Source organism: Panthera tigris, chromosome A1 (assembly GCF_018350195.1).
Source record: "Panthera tigris isolate Pti1 chromosome A1, P.tigris_Pti1_mat1.1, whole genome shotgun sequence".
Lineage (NCBI taxonomy): Eukaryota > Metazoa > Chordata > Mammalia > Carnivora > Felidae > Panthera > Panthera tigris.
In genome coordinates, this window is record NC_056660.1 from 208,791,475 (window position 1) to 208,806,807 (window position 15,333).

General features: G+C 38.8%; 1 non-coding gene across 1 annotated transcript; it reads right to left on the reverse strand.

Moving 5' to 3' along the window:
* Window positions 1-2,102: 2,102 nt before the first annotated feature.
* On the reverse strand, window positions 2,103-2,239 carry LOC122231979. The gene has a single exon (XR_006209295.1). It is a non-coding gene; the product is annotated as a U4 spliceosomal RNA (small nuclear RNA).
* Window positions 2,240-15,333: the final 13,094 nt, after the last annotated feature.

The following is a 15,333-nucleotide window of genomic DNA, read 5'->3' on the forward strand; positions in this document are numbered from 1 at the left end:
CAGGCCAATGGCAGATACAGGAGAAGACTAAAAAGTGCGAAGGAGGGAAAGGCCAGAGTATGTCTCTCCTTCTCTCTACCTCAGCAGCATCTCCAGCCTCTTGCATGACCTCAACTCCCTGTATTTAGCCTGATCCTAGCTTCTAGCTTCTAGCTGTTGTTGGGGAAGTCTGATTGTGGATCCCAGTAGAGCCAGTTCCTCTTCCTTTTGTCTCTCAGGCCTTGGGGTGCTTGTAGCTCTCTGCTCTTACAAATCTCTGGATTGCCTCACTGTCTCCCATTTTGTTACTGTCAGCTCTCCTATAATCTGTGTTATCAATTTTCCCTCTATTAGTTGTTAAATTCCCTCTGTTATAAATATGTAAATATGTTTTCTGTTTTCTGGTAGAATTTTGACAAAGACAAAGGGTAAATTTTAAAATGTAACACTGTGAAGCTATAATGTGCCTTACAAGTAATAACCATATATACACAGAGGGCACACTATATGTATGTGTCTTTCCCCATCTTGCCCATGATGCCTGTGTGACCATGTTTGTGATATGTCTTCTTGGATCTAATTGATTATTCTACAGGGCCCAAAGAGGGCTCATCACAGGTCACAGTGTTGACCTAATCACAATCCCTCTCTCAGAGCCTGGAACTAAGGTACACAGAGGGACATTTTAGCCAGCAGTGGTCGCTGAAGCTGAGAAGCCAACCATGAAGTTCATGACTATGTTCTGGTGAGTAAAAGATTCTGGTGGAGAAAGAGGACCAAAGAGTAGGTCACATGGCTCCTGAGAAGCAGAGAGTATAGCCTTGGTTCCAGGTAACTTTCAACTCCCCAGTGCTAGTTTTGTACAGGTCTGGTATTCCCACCGTCACATTTCATGAAATTCTTTAAATGTTTTGCATAAAGTTACCTTCATTGGGGCTAGCTTCTTTGGATATCTGTGTTTTTGAGTGCTTGATCATGCATCCATCCATATACGCATACACACATGTGCGCGCGCACACACACACACACACACACACTTCTGCAGACTTTGAGCTGCCTTCAAAAATATTTAGCTTGTGGTTGGGCAAAGAGACATTTATATGGAATTCTGCTGAGGATGAACAACATGAGCAAAAGTTCATGGATGAGAGAGATGAGACTCTAGAATATCTGGTTGACTGCTCTGCTTGTTTTAACTAACAGAGTTTACCATTATGTCTAGAGGCAAATTGTTTTTAAGTTAAATATAGTTGGAATGTTATAGCCCTTACTCTATATAGAAGACTAATAATGTTGGTGTTCCCTAAAGTCTGATTTAAAAGAACATAATTTTAACATTCACAAAAGAGCAGTAATCATTACATTAAAATATATTAAAAACCAGATTTATAAGCAGCATGTTTCTCCCATGCCCTGAAGGTCATGCCACCAGGTTTCTGCAAAATTGGGTCAGGAAGAAAATTCAGTAACAAAGGGACTCTCTCTGGAAACCATCCTATTTGTAGTTTATTGAAGATAAAATGTTGAATCTCAGAGCACCTACTAGATCTTCAGTACCAGACACAACAGAGTTTTTGGGTGTTGTTTTGTCTTACTATGAGGTGTTCCTGCTTTCGTTCATTCCCTGCCTAGAAGAATCTTGCTATTGAAATGAACATTCCTGTATTGATCAAATGGTTATATTCTAAAATAGGCTGGAATCTGTTTTATGACGTCAATGTGAAAATGTCACTGTACAAGAAGGGATGGGGGGCACCTGGGTGGCTCAATCAATTGACACTGACTCTTGGTCTCAGCTCAGGTCTTGATCTCAGGGTCGTGAGTTTGAGCCCTGCCTTGGGCACATAGAGCCTGCTTAAAAAATAAAAAAATAAAAATAAAAAAAAGAAGGACAGAAATGGAAATGTGGAATGTGCTGCAGAGGAGAGTCCCTGTTACAAAGTTTTAGAAGATCTTAATCGGGGCGCTTGGGTGATTCGGTTCTTTGAGAGTCCAACTCTTGATATTGGCTCATGTCCTGATCTCAAGGTCATAAGATTGAGTCTAGCGTCCGGCTCTGTGCTGACAATGTGGAGCCTGCTAGGGACTCTCTCTCTCTTCCCCTCCCCCCCCCAAATAAATAAATGAACAAACATTAAAAAAAAAAAGATATTGATCAACTTCACCAGTATCTGGAATTTGGAAGTTGTTTCTTTTAAATTAGCAATAATCATGCCTTGGATGAAACTCATTGGCTACGATACTGCCACTGTGCAAAGCTTGGAAGCTGTTTCTTTTAAAATAAAGAGTATTTTCTGGACATAATATTTGCATGTGCTGTAGTGGGTTTTACCTGATTACACAAGCCCATTTGTTAATGTGCTGTACTAATATTTATTGCCTTGCATTGCATTGTTGTTGACATCTGTCTTTTAGTTTTGGCACTTTTTCTTTATGTTCCACTCATTCTTCTGACAGCACCATGAAATGAACATGCTCCATAAGCCCATTGGTCCCAGGAGGTGGATGAGAGATACATGGCACAGAGCTGCCTCAATCAAGCTGCCCCTAACAAGCACAGCCTGCATCAGCCAACCACAAGCTAGCTCATGGGCTAAATAAATACCTACTGTCGTAAGGGTAATGAAAATTTGTGGTTGTTTGTTAAGCATCATTGTTGTAGGCATAGTTAACTGATACCACAATAGCAGTAGTTTATTATTGAATTCAGTAGTTCCAATAACAGCCTTTTGATTCCCTCTCTTGTGATTGTGACAAATGTAATAGCTCCCCTCGTGAATTGGTTTATGGTGTTCCCGGAATCATTCTGGAAGACCAGTTTAGAGTTTGCTGCTCCACTGCCTCAAACAGTTTTTAATGATCAACTTCCTTTTCTGTTTAGGATAACTATACCACCTCACATTCATTAGGATGGCTACTACAGAAAAACAAACAGAAATATGAATGTGGGCAAGGATATGGAAATATCGAAACACCTTTGAACTGTTGGTGGGCACATAAAATGGTGCAGCTGCTATAGAAAACTGTATGGCAGTTCATCAAAAAATTAAAAATAGAATTGTGATCCATCAATTCCATTTTTAGGTGCGTACTCAAAAGACTTGAAAGCAGACTTGAAGAGATATTTATACACCCATGTTTATAGTAGCATTATTTACAATCCAGGAGGTGGAAGCAGCCTATATGCCCATCAACAGATGAATAAACTGTAGTATATACATTCAGCCTTAAAAGGAAGGAAATTCTGATACATGCTGCAACATGAATGAACCTTGAAGGCATTATGTTAAGTGAAGTAAGCCAGTTGCAAAAGGACAAAAACTGTATGAATCAATTAATGTGAGGTACCTAGAGTAATCAAATTTATAAAGACGGTAATCCTAAAGACAAGAAATATAGGTATACTCTGGCTACCCCTCCACCCTCTGGCTCATTTTGGGATCAGAATAATATGGGGTAGGGCCAAGACTGTTGTTTATCCCATTATCATCTCTGTAATAGTCTGAATAAGGAACTAGCATAAAATGGCTGCATTTCCTCCTATACAAAAAAAAAGGTATTAGTTGAATCCATAGTAGACAATGTGTAGTACATGCTGTCAGTGTCCTAAACGTGTCCCTGTAAAATTCAGTGTGCTTTCCTGAACTTCCAGTTGCCAGTGCCTGAGTCTTTGCCTGAGGGTTCTTTCTTCCATCTCCAACCCCAACTACAACCCTGAAGCCTTAAAACTGCATTGTGAAGCCTGAAAATGGACTCAAATTCCCTCCCAGTGATTTCCAGCGGAAAAAGTCAGGAAGTTCTGGTGTGATAAACTGAGATGGGTATAGGGTACGTAGTGCGAACAAAGAACAAATGTGGGAAAAGCAAAGCAAAATGGTGGAAGGCAATTGCTAGAAGAGAAGACTTGGGACCTAGCTTTCACTTTTGAGCACTTGTGCTGGTTATACAATGTGTGATGAGTCAGCCTCAGTTAAACGCACAGTTGGAGGTAAACCTTAAGTTACCTTGATTTTCTTATAAGAAAATTATTTTACTACAGTGAGTAAGGTTCTTTGGCCATGAGCCCTACTCATTTCATCTTCTGCATTAAAACTGAATACATTGGAAGGAAAAAGCCACTGCCGGTGAAAGTTGGCTTGAGGAGTTACTCTGGACTCTACCTCCCACTTTCCCTGTCAAACTTTGTTCTCCCTGGTTTCTGTCTTATTGATTCCACACCCATTTTATCTCTGCATCACTGAGAGAACTGACAACTCTGGCCCGAACCTTGAGGAACTCATAATCTGGTTGAAGAGACAGCCATGTAATCAGAGTCAAGTAGTAGGTAGCAAGTGCTAACATAGGGACCTAACTTACATGCTACGGAAACAGAAGACAAAGCCGCTAATTCTAGCTGGCGCCATTGAAGGCGCATGAACTAACAGGCACTGAGAGATTAGGAGGAGATTTCCAAGCCGAGAAGACTGTACATACATTTCAGGCAGAAGGACCACCATGCCTTCTTTGTGTGATTCTTGGGATCTTCATTTTTAGGCAAGTAAACACTGTGGGGCTGTTTGCAAACTTGAACACTCCACATATGTTCCTTGACAGCTATTGGGGGAAAAATAATCCATTTGGAAAGTTGGTATTTTGGGGAAAAGCAGTGTTTTTTTTTTTTAAAGTTAATCCTCTTTGAGAAACCATCTCTGATGCATAGCTTCCCAAAATGTAGGCATTTATTTCTTATGAGTTGAGAACTTTAATGGATAAGCCACATAATTTGAAATTAATACTCACAGGCAACATTAACAAGGGTCAAAGCACAAGTACAAAGTCAACTTGATGTGTATATTGCTTTTTCATTAAAGGGAGGGAATACCTAGAGTTCAAATTCCAAAAGCAATTATCAAACAAGTTTAGGCAATGTATCAGTTCAGGCCCTGATTTTTCATCTAAAAACTCCTGATTTTCTATGAAGTTGTTTCCTCTCTTTTTATTTATTTATTTTTATTAAAAAAATTTTTTTAACGTTTATTCATTATTGAAAGATAGAGAGAGACAGAGCATGAGCAGGGAAGGGGCAGAGAGAGGGAGGCACAGGATCCAAAGCAGGCTCCAGGCTCTGAGCTGTCAGCACTGACCCTGACGCGGAGCTTGAACTCTCAAACTGTGAGATCATGACCTGAGCCAAAGTCAGACGCCCAACCGACTGAGCCACCCAGGTGCCCTGAAGTTGTTTCCTCTTTTAAAGCATCACTATAAAATGAAGATTTTGGAGAATTTAGAGAAAGGGATGGTGGTGTTACTTTTGTTACACAGCTAAACATATATTGGGAAACTTCTTCATTTCTCTTTGGTGGAAAAAGTTTAAAAATTTAGGAATGCTTTTCACTGGACATTGTTAACATGAAAAAATTTTTCACTTGAATATTCGTATTTGTAAGACACTAGATATTTTTAGGAGATTAGATGCTTTGAAGGAAAATAACTAATACTGAATATATAACTCTGCCCAGTTCTACCATTTATTAGGTTTCTGTGGGTTGAGTCACATTTTGGGTTGCTATTGTTGGTAAGGTCCTTTCTGGCCCCAAACTCTGCTCCTCCTGTCTTCTTCTTCATCTGCCTTTTTATTGCCAGTTGTGGGGAATAATTTTATCTCTTGGGAGTCATATTTGCAAATGTAATATATCAGTTAGGGAACAGATTGGATTGCTGTACAAAAGAGACACCAAATTACAGCAGCTTAAGCAAGACAGATTATTTCTCTCTCGCAAAGAAGTCTGCAGAGGCATTTTAGTGACAGTATGACTTTGCCATGGTGTCAGGAGTACTATCTTGTTACTCTGACATTATTAACACGAGAGCGTTTTTTTTAATTTGTTTTTTGTTTTTTAGTTTTTTAATTTATTTAGAGAGAGAGAGAAAGCATGAAGGAAGGGCAGAGAGAGAGAGAGAGAGAGAGAGAATCCCAAGCAGGCTCCGCAACATCAGTGCAGAGCCCAGCTCGGGGCTCGATCCCACAAACTGCAAGATCATGACCTGAGCCAAAATCAAGAGTCAGATGCTCAACTGACAGCCACTCAGGTGCCTCAACACTCAGGTTTTAATCCTTTGGTTGAAAATGGCTGATTCAGCTACACCAGTGATCAATTTATTGTAAAACTAATGAAGATTCAGTTTCAGGATCCTTCACTTACATGGATCCTTTCCATGTGTTATGTGATGTTGTAGGGGCTGTGGGCTTCTGGGATATGACTTTAGGAGTACTTTTTGTGTCGTAGACCCCTTTGGCAGTTTGGTGAAGACTATGGACCCCTTCTCAGAAAAATGTTTTTTAGAAAGCCTAAAGTCCAGGGGCACCTGGGTAGCTCAGTTGGTTAAATATCCGACTTTGGCTCAGGTCGTGATCTCACATTTCAAGCCTGGCATCAGGCTCTCTCCTGTTAGATCCTCTGTCTCCCTCTCTCTCTGTCCCTCCCCTGCTCTCTCACTCTCTCTCAAAAATAAATAACTGTTTAAGAAAGCTTAAAGTAGGGGTGTCTGGGTGGCTCAGTAGGTTAAGCATCTGGCTTCAGCTCAGGTCATGATCTCAGAGCTCTGTGTCTCCTTCTCTCTCTGCCCCTCCCCCACCCCCTGCTCACCCTCTGTCTCTCTCTCTCAAAAATAGTAAAAAAAAATTTTTAAGAAGCTTAAAAGTATAACACATAGGATGGCAAAGGAGTCCAACATATTCAATAATCAAAATATTTTTAAAATTTTGTGATATAGAAATATATGTCCTTCTTTATTACACATTAAACAATCAGATCTAGTGATGGGACTAATAACTACCATAATTTTGAAGTTGTAATGAGCACTAAAGATATTTCACAAGTCTTCATTAATTGGAATTCGTATGAACATATTTAATTTATATTGATGACAACAAGGTCACAGGCAAAACAAATATAACCATGCTTTTGTCTACATTTATCGTAGAAGGAAAAATGTTGAAAGTCACACTCCCCAAGGTAGGAGATCTGAGTGGTGTATTTTCATGGATTCTATATTGGTTCTCTAAATAAGAGACAACAATTATCCTTGTATTTGATTGTCTTTATTTTCCATCTCAGTTTCTCTCTGTGTCCACTTCTTTTCATTTTCATCAATGTATATTGTAATTATCTCAGGGTTTTCCTCTATTTCAGCAATTCAAATTTTTAGTAGACACTATTCTTTTTTTTATACATTTATTTAATGATATTATTTTAGTCTTCAGTTTTCCCTTCGGGGCACCTGGGTGGTTCGGTTGGTTAAGCATCTGACTTCGGCTCAGGTCATGATCTCAACAGTTCGTGGGTTCGAGCCCCGCATCTGGCTCTGTGCTGATAGCTCAGAGCCTGGAACCTGCTTCAGATTCTATGTTTCCCTCTCTCTCTCTCTCTCTCTCTCTCTGCCCCACCCCCACCTTGTGCTTGCTCTCTCTCTCTCAAAAATAAATAAACATTAAAAAAAATTTTCCCTTCGATTCACAAGTCCTCTTTTTATTTTATTTTGATCTTTCTTGGTTTCTTGATTCATTTCTTGGTTTCTTTAGTTTATATTCTTATTCAGTTTTTATACAGTGATGCAAGTTCAGGGAGTTTCCTTCTGTTCCTTGAATTAGGTTTTCTTTGGGTTTGAGCATTCTGTCTTTTTCTTTGCCAATTTCCATTACTGCTTTTTTTAAAAAAACATTTTTAAAAATTTTATTTTAGAGAGGGAGAGTGCACGTGAGCAAGGGACAACAGCAGAGGAAGAGAAAGAGAGAATCCCAAGCAGGTTCCACACTCAGCACGGAGCCCAACACTGGGTTGGATCCCACGATCCTGGGATCATGACCCGAGCTGAAATCAAGCGTCAGATGCTCAACTGACTGAGCCACCCAGGTGCCTCTCCATTACTGCTTTGTGAAAAGAAGGACGAAGAAGAGGAAGCAGAACAAGGAGGAAGAGGAGAGAGAAAGACAGGGTGGTTATCCAGTTTGCTTTTCTCGAGACTTGAGATTAGTGAGAATTCTTCAAATTCATTACAATGTCTGGGTGGCGGAGGTGGTGTTAGGAGCTAAGCCACTTCTCTGCTCAACTCCAGAATCTTCTCTTTCTTTCTTTGAAAACCTGATGTTAAGGTTTGTAGCACTAGCTTAAACCCCTTTTCTTGTTTGGTGGTTGCTAGTAAAGTTTTGGATCATTCTGTTAGGTGAAGTAGGATAGAAGTCTTTTGAAGAAGTTCTAATCTTATATCGTATCCCAGAAGACAGAACCTGAGATTTTGAGTAATAAATTAGGCCTAAGTATACCTAATTCAAAGAGTTGTTAGAACAATACAATGGATTGATGTTTGCAAAATGCCCAGAACAGTATTTGTTGTGAAGAAGGTAGGTTGATGGAATGCATTTGATTTAAATACAATCAATTATTTGTCAAGTATACCAATAAAGCTAGGGAAAAAATAAAATGAATAACTGTGATAGCATCTTTACATATACTATAAACATTGAAATATGTACACTTACAAATCATCTTCTCAAGATATGTGCATAGTTCTAATACTTAAAAATACTAATACTTTTACTACTGACAAAGGGCACATTATCAATGCAGACATCCAAAACAAGTTTCCCACTTAGACCATTAAGATTGACCCTTAATTTATTTCCTGAATTATGATCTTTTTAGGTGAGTCAGGAGAATCAGGAAAAATCACAGTCATCTATGGGGAACTACATACATTTGCAGCCAATACATTTGCAGCCAATTCTTGATTATCACATGGGGATTTTCCACCTGTGTGATTATCAGTGCCTTCCAGATGATGTCAAGAAAACAAAAAAAGATTCTGCTGTTTGGTATGGTGCAAATTAATGTTTCTTTCTTCTTTCTATTAGTGAAATCTAGACCAGATGGTATTCCCAAGCAAACCCTCCTATTCAGGAGTCTATAAACAGAACATGTCTTTCCATACCAACCCTATTTTAGAAATCTGTGCTGTCTCCTGTTGGTGGGAATGCACAGCCACTGTGGAAAACAGTATGGAAGTTCCTCAAAAAGTTAAAAATAGAATTAGCCTATCATCCAGTAATTGCACTACTGGGTATTCACCCCCAAAATACAAAAACTCTAATTCAAAGGAACACATGCACTCCTATGTTTATTGCGGCATTATTTATGATATCAAATTATGGAAGCAGCCCAAGTGTCCACTGATAGATGAATGAATGAAGAAGATGTGATATATATCTATATATCTATAGATAGATAAATATATATGTATTTTATATTATACATATTGGAATATTGTAAATATATTGTAATATATATAATATATATTATATATTTTGGAATATATTATATAGGAATATATTACATATATTATATATGAATAGATTGTATTATATATATTGTAATATATTATATATTATATATATAGGGATATATATAATATATACATAATAGAATATTATTAAGCCATAAAAAGGAATGAAGTCTTGCCATTTGTAACAACATGGATGGAGCTAGAGAGTGTAAGTGTAAGAGAGTGTAAGTCAGAAAGACAAATACCATATGATTGCACTCATATGTGGAATGTAAGAAACAAAAATGAGCAAAGGAAAAAGAGAGAGAGAGAGAGGAACCAAGAAACAGACTCTTAACTACAGAGAACAAACGGATGGTTTGGGGAGGGGAGATGGGTGGGGGATGGGTGTACAGGTGAAGGGGATGAAGAGTGCACTTATCATGGTGAGCGCCGAGCACTGTATAAAATTGTTAAATCACTATATTTTACACCTGAAACCAATATAACACTGTATGTCAACTCTACTGGAATTAAAATAAAAACTTAAAAAAAAAAAACCAGAAATCTGTGCTGCCTTTTCCATAAGCCTTCTGGAAGAATGACTCATTTGCCTTTATTAAATGGAAAGTGAAAGGGAAAACCTTGAAGAACTACTTGTTCAAAGAATCAACCATATGTGTTTGATAAAAATAAAAACAAAAATAAAAATAAAAATAAACATAAACATAAAAATAAAAATAAAAATATACAGGGGCGACTGGGTGACTCAGTGGGTTGAGCGTCTGATTCTTGATTTTGGCTAGAATCGTCATCCTAGGATTGTGGGATCCAGCCCTGCATCCAGCTCCATGCTGAGCATGGAGCCTGCTTGTAATTCTCTCTCTGTCTCTGTGTCTCTCTCTCTGTCTCTCTGTCTCTCTCTCTAAAATAAAAAAAAATAATAAGAGGCAGCTGGGAGGCTCAGTCAGTTAACCAAACGACTCTTGACTTCGGCTCAGGTCATGATCTCGCGGTTTGTGGTTTCGAGCCCCAAGTCAGGCTCTGCATTGACAGTGTGGAACCCGCTTGGGATTCTCTCTTTTTCCCTCTCTCTTGCCCCTCCCCTGCACTCTCTCTCTCTCTCTCTCTCAAAATAAATAAATAAACTTAAAATAATGATAATAAAATAAAAAATATAAAATATATATATTGAAGAGTGACAGGGAGGACAATGTGAACTTTCCCCCCATTTTTTCTTCCCTTGTTTTCCCCTTATATGATTGTAAATTCCTATGCAGGGAGGAATTCAGTCTTATCCATCTTTTTATTCCACTTTCTGCCTCTATCACCTAGCAGAATGACTGGCACAATTGTAGGTACGTAAAGAGTTTTTGAATAAATCAACATATGTATTTAATGTGTGAACTAAACATTCCAATCTGATTTATAGACATCCTTTATTAAGCTTGTCAGATCTAAAAACATATTTTTCATTTTCTGAGGAGCTAAACATACAATTAGAGGACTGTAGGACTAGTCATTATCTAATGCTACCAGGAGAATTGCTGTCACAACTCTTCTTGGAGACTAGACTATTCCCAAGCCTCCTTATAGTTAGGGTCAAGTGCATCATTTTGCCTCATCCTACTGGGAAGACTAGATTGTAGAAGTCATTTGGAGAGAACATTGTGGGCATGGTCATCATATCTTCCCCAGGTATTGATGGTATTCATAGTATGATTGCTAGAGATTCCTCAAATTTCATATCTATGTCCTGACAATAGTCTTTTGTGAAAAAAGCAAATGACTACTTTTTATTATTGGGGTGTGTGTGTGTGTGTGTGTGTGTGTGTTAAACAACACACTTGACCAATACAGCCAAAGAGTCAAGAAAAGGCCCATGACTCATTTCTTGGGTGTTCCCTTTCTTGATGGGTGGCTTATGTAAGTCAAGGCTATTGCATTCTCCGAAATTAACAGGTGTGTGCCTACATATTGTGTTTTTTTTTTTTTAAATGAAGGAAATCTTGCCATTTTAAAAAAAAATTTTTTTTTTTTTGAGACAGAGAGAGACAGAGCATGAACAGGGGAGGGGCAGAGAGAGAGGGAGACACAGAATCTGAAACAGGCTCCAGGCTCCAAGCTGTCAGCACAGAGCCCGACGCGGGGCTCGAACTCACGGATGGTGAGATCATGACCTGAGCTGAAGTCGGACGCTTAACCGACCAACCCACCCAGGCGCCCCCATATTGTGTTTTAATATACCTCCCTTCACAGTTGGTAGCATTCTCAGGATCAAAAGCTATTCAAGTGCTGAAATGCTTTGCACTTTCTAGTCTACATAAGTTTGTTTATCCTCACCCTTCAATAGTGGGTGCCATCTGTTGTCCCTATATATCTGTTGAGGTCAGTTTTATCATTAAAACCATGTCAAATGCACTCGTGTCTCATGCAATGCTTTACATTATAGCACAATTTATCTTAGCTTTTGAGATGGAAACTACATATATGTAGTTAGAGTAAAGAAGAGTCGAGAGTAGCCTGACAAGAAGCCAACCAGGTACAGGCCGACCCGCATGAAGTATTGCAAAAAGACAATCAGTATTAAGAATTTGATGATACCTGTGCCAGGGATTTATCTTTAGAATTCAGCATCCCTACTTCATTCACTATTATCTGTCATGCTTTAGTATTTCCATTTATTAGGCAGGCTGGGGTGGGGATGTGGGCTACGTCTTACGGTATATCCTGCATATTAGTTTTGAAAATTGTTATGGGCTCACACATCTAGGGCATAAAAGAAAACCAGTCAAGTCAAGTGAAATGAGCTGGAAGGTTAATGATTTTTGAAGTGATTGCCAGCCAGGCTGATACCACTCTTCTTGAGGTGGCTGGATCTCACTCATTAGCTACATAAATCCATCAATTAATACAAGGAAATTTAGTGGGCACTCACTCTACATCTATAACTATTGTTGTCACACTGTGCTAAGTGCTAGGTCACTTTTGCTGGTAGGATTTAGGGCATATACATACACACATACCATTTCAAATGTTTAAATTTCAAAGTTAGGGCTTGGGACATTAAAGTAGATTTGAATGGATAATGCAATTTCATAATTTTTGTGACATAACTATAGCTTCATTAGGAACTTTTCTTTTGCATTGTCAAAACACTTCTGAAATATCTTGCTAAAGGTTACTGTTATATGAGGGTGGTCTCTGTTCAAAAAAGGGCATGCTTCTTTTTTTCAGTGGGAACCCTTTATTTTTATTTAAAATAATTTTTAAAGTTTATTTATTTGAGAGAGAGAGAGAGAGAGAGAGCACATGTGCACAAGGGAGGAAGGAGCAGAGAGAGAGAGAGAGGGAGAGAGAGAGAATCCCAGGGAAGCTCCACACCACCAGCGCAGAGCCTGATGTGGGACTTGAACTCACAAATCGTGAGATCATGACCTGAGCTGAAGTCAGACACTTAACCGACTGAGCCACCCAGGCACCCCCAATGGGAACCCTTTTATAAATAATTCGATTGCTTCTTTAAAAAATATGTAATGAATTGAAATTATTCTTAAATATTCGGATTCACTTTTCAATGAATTCAGTAAGGTAATTCAAGCCCTTCTTACTCCCTTACCCTGACACTTTTTATTTATTTATTTTTAGATTTATTTATTTATTTTTTAGTAATCTCTACACCCAATGTGGGGCTCAAACTCATACCCCTGAGATCAAAGTCACATGCTCTTCTGACTGAGCCAGCCAGGTAACCCCTACACTGACACTTTTAAAGTGATATACCTATATTTTAGTTATTCTTGGGGACTCCTGCCTTGAAACAATTGTAGCATTTTATTTTTTACTCATATATAAGATAGGTCTGTGGTTATTGGTAATTATTTAGTATGAAAAATCATGGTATCCATAGTGACTATGGGGAACAAATCTTATCTTTACATTAGCTTGAGTAAGGAGAGGCAAATTAACCTTTATGAAACCTTGTCTTTGAAGAAGAAAAATTGGGGTGATAGAAGAAAGACTGAAGAATTGTGACCAGTTGCCAAAAGAGATGAGATAGCCTGATTTGGGGTTGCTGGAATTATTACTAATGATGAGAGGTATTTTATAAATGTTAAATATTATATACAAACTGCATAGAAAATATGCAAAATAATATACTTTCATGTCTGTAGAGAAAATATGTTTAAAATATGTCTACAAATTCTTTGACACACCTACCTTCAAGAAGTGGAGTCTAAATTCCCTCTCCTGGAGTGTGGGCTGGACTTAGGGGTTCGCTTTTAACAAATAGAATAAAGCAGAAGTGATAGCATGCAACTTAGGAGACAAGGTCATAAAGGGCACTGCACCTTCCTCTTTGTTCTCTCTCTTGGATTGCTTGCTTTGGGGAAAGCCAACTGTTATGTTTTAAGGACAGCCAGGCAGCTCTGTAGAGAGACCCACACAGTGAGGAAGTGAGGCCTCCTGCTAATAGCAAGTTAGGATCTGAAGCATCTTGTCAATGACCTTGTCAGAGAGCCATCTTGGAAGTGGATTCTCCCACCCCAGTCATGTCTTCAGATGATTGCAGCCCTAGCTAATATCTTGACTTGCAACCACCTAAGAGGCTGAGCGAGAAGCACCAAGTAAATCTTCTGAATTCCTGGCCCACAGAAACTATGAGACAATTAATATTTGTTATTTTAAGCCACTAAATTGGGGAGGAGGGGATTTGTTACACAGCAACAGATAACGAATACAAATTCCTATACTAGGATTTATTTTCAAGATGCAATTAATTCCAGCTGTTTTAATCTAAAGGCGGTATAATAAGGAGCTGAAAGGACTGGAGAAATGGTATTTCAGCCATATTTGCAGAATCACACCCCTATTTTCACCTATAAGAGGAGCTGCCACCTCTGAGGCTATTAAGAAAGTGAAAAATCAAGAAACTCCCCCCTGAAACTGCTGATTTCAATGGGCTCTCCCAAATGAATCAGGAAGCCTCTGCTACTATTGCCACTGCTGCAATACCCACAAAGCTCCTACCTGGATATGGGGATGTGGCTCCAGAATAAAACCAGTGTGTGTATCTTTAGAATCAACCAAAACTTCAGGGGAAAAAAATGTCTCTGCTTTACTTCTGCCTTTCAAGTCTCATGAAAATACATCTCAGGAATGTTGTTTATAGCTTTCTAGCTTCTGTAGTGCAGGAAGGCATACCTTGGGTGTTGGATATTTTTGCATTTCTATAAATATTCTTGAGCTTTGTTCTTCAATGCAGGTAAGTTACTTGAACAGATTTTGATTCTTTTGAGTCTTGCTTTTAGGATTTAAGCCATGCTTAGTCTAGGGCTAATCATTTCTCACTACTGAGGCAAAAACCTTCCAAGTACTCTACCCAATGTCCTGTGGATGATGAGGTTTTCCAATCTGGTTGGTAGGCACCACTCCAGACCCAGTTTGGATGCCAGGCACTGTTTTTTTTTTCCCCTAATTCTTTCCTGTGCCTAAGATAATTTTCTTCACGCACACAGGATGATCATTATTCTCCTGAATACTGAAGGAATAACCTTTGTGGATCTCTGAGGTCCTGTATATGCGCAGCTCTCTCTTCTTTTGTATTGTCATGTGAATTCTGTCATTTTGGTCTCTCTAGACTTTCAGTTCATTCTCCTTAACTCAGGAAGTCCATCTAGTTCCACCTGGGTTTTTCCTCCCTGCACTACAGCCTAGAAACTCTCTCAAGCCAGTAAGTGAAGGTAATTGCAGGGTTCACATCATTTGCTTCTTGTTCCTCAGGGATCACTACTTCATTGCCTGATGTCTACTGTCTTCAAAACTGTTTTCTCAAATACTTTCTCCTTCCGTTGTCGATGTGACAGATGAGAGCATAAATCTGCCCCTATTATTACATGTTGGTCCCTTATTGATTTTTTGACTGGAGCCTGTATCACATCCTGTAGGAAAACATTCCAACCTAACACAGTATTATTTCCCAGGTGACATCGTCAGTGTCTACTTCAATAAGTTGTTCAACTGTTTTACAAGACTGATTGCTTCTGCGTGTGGGGA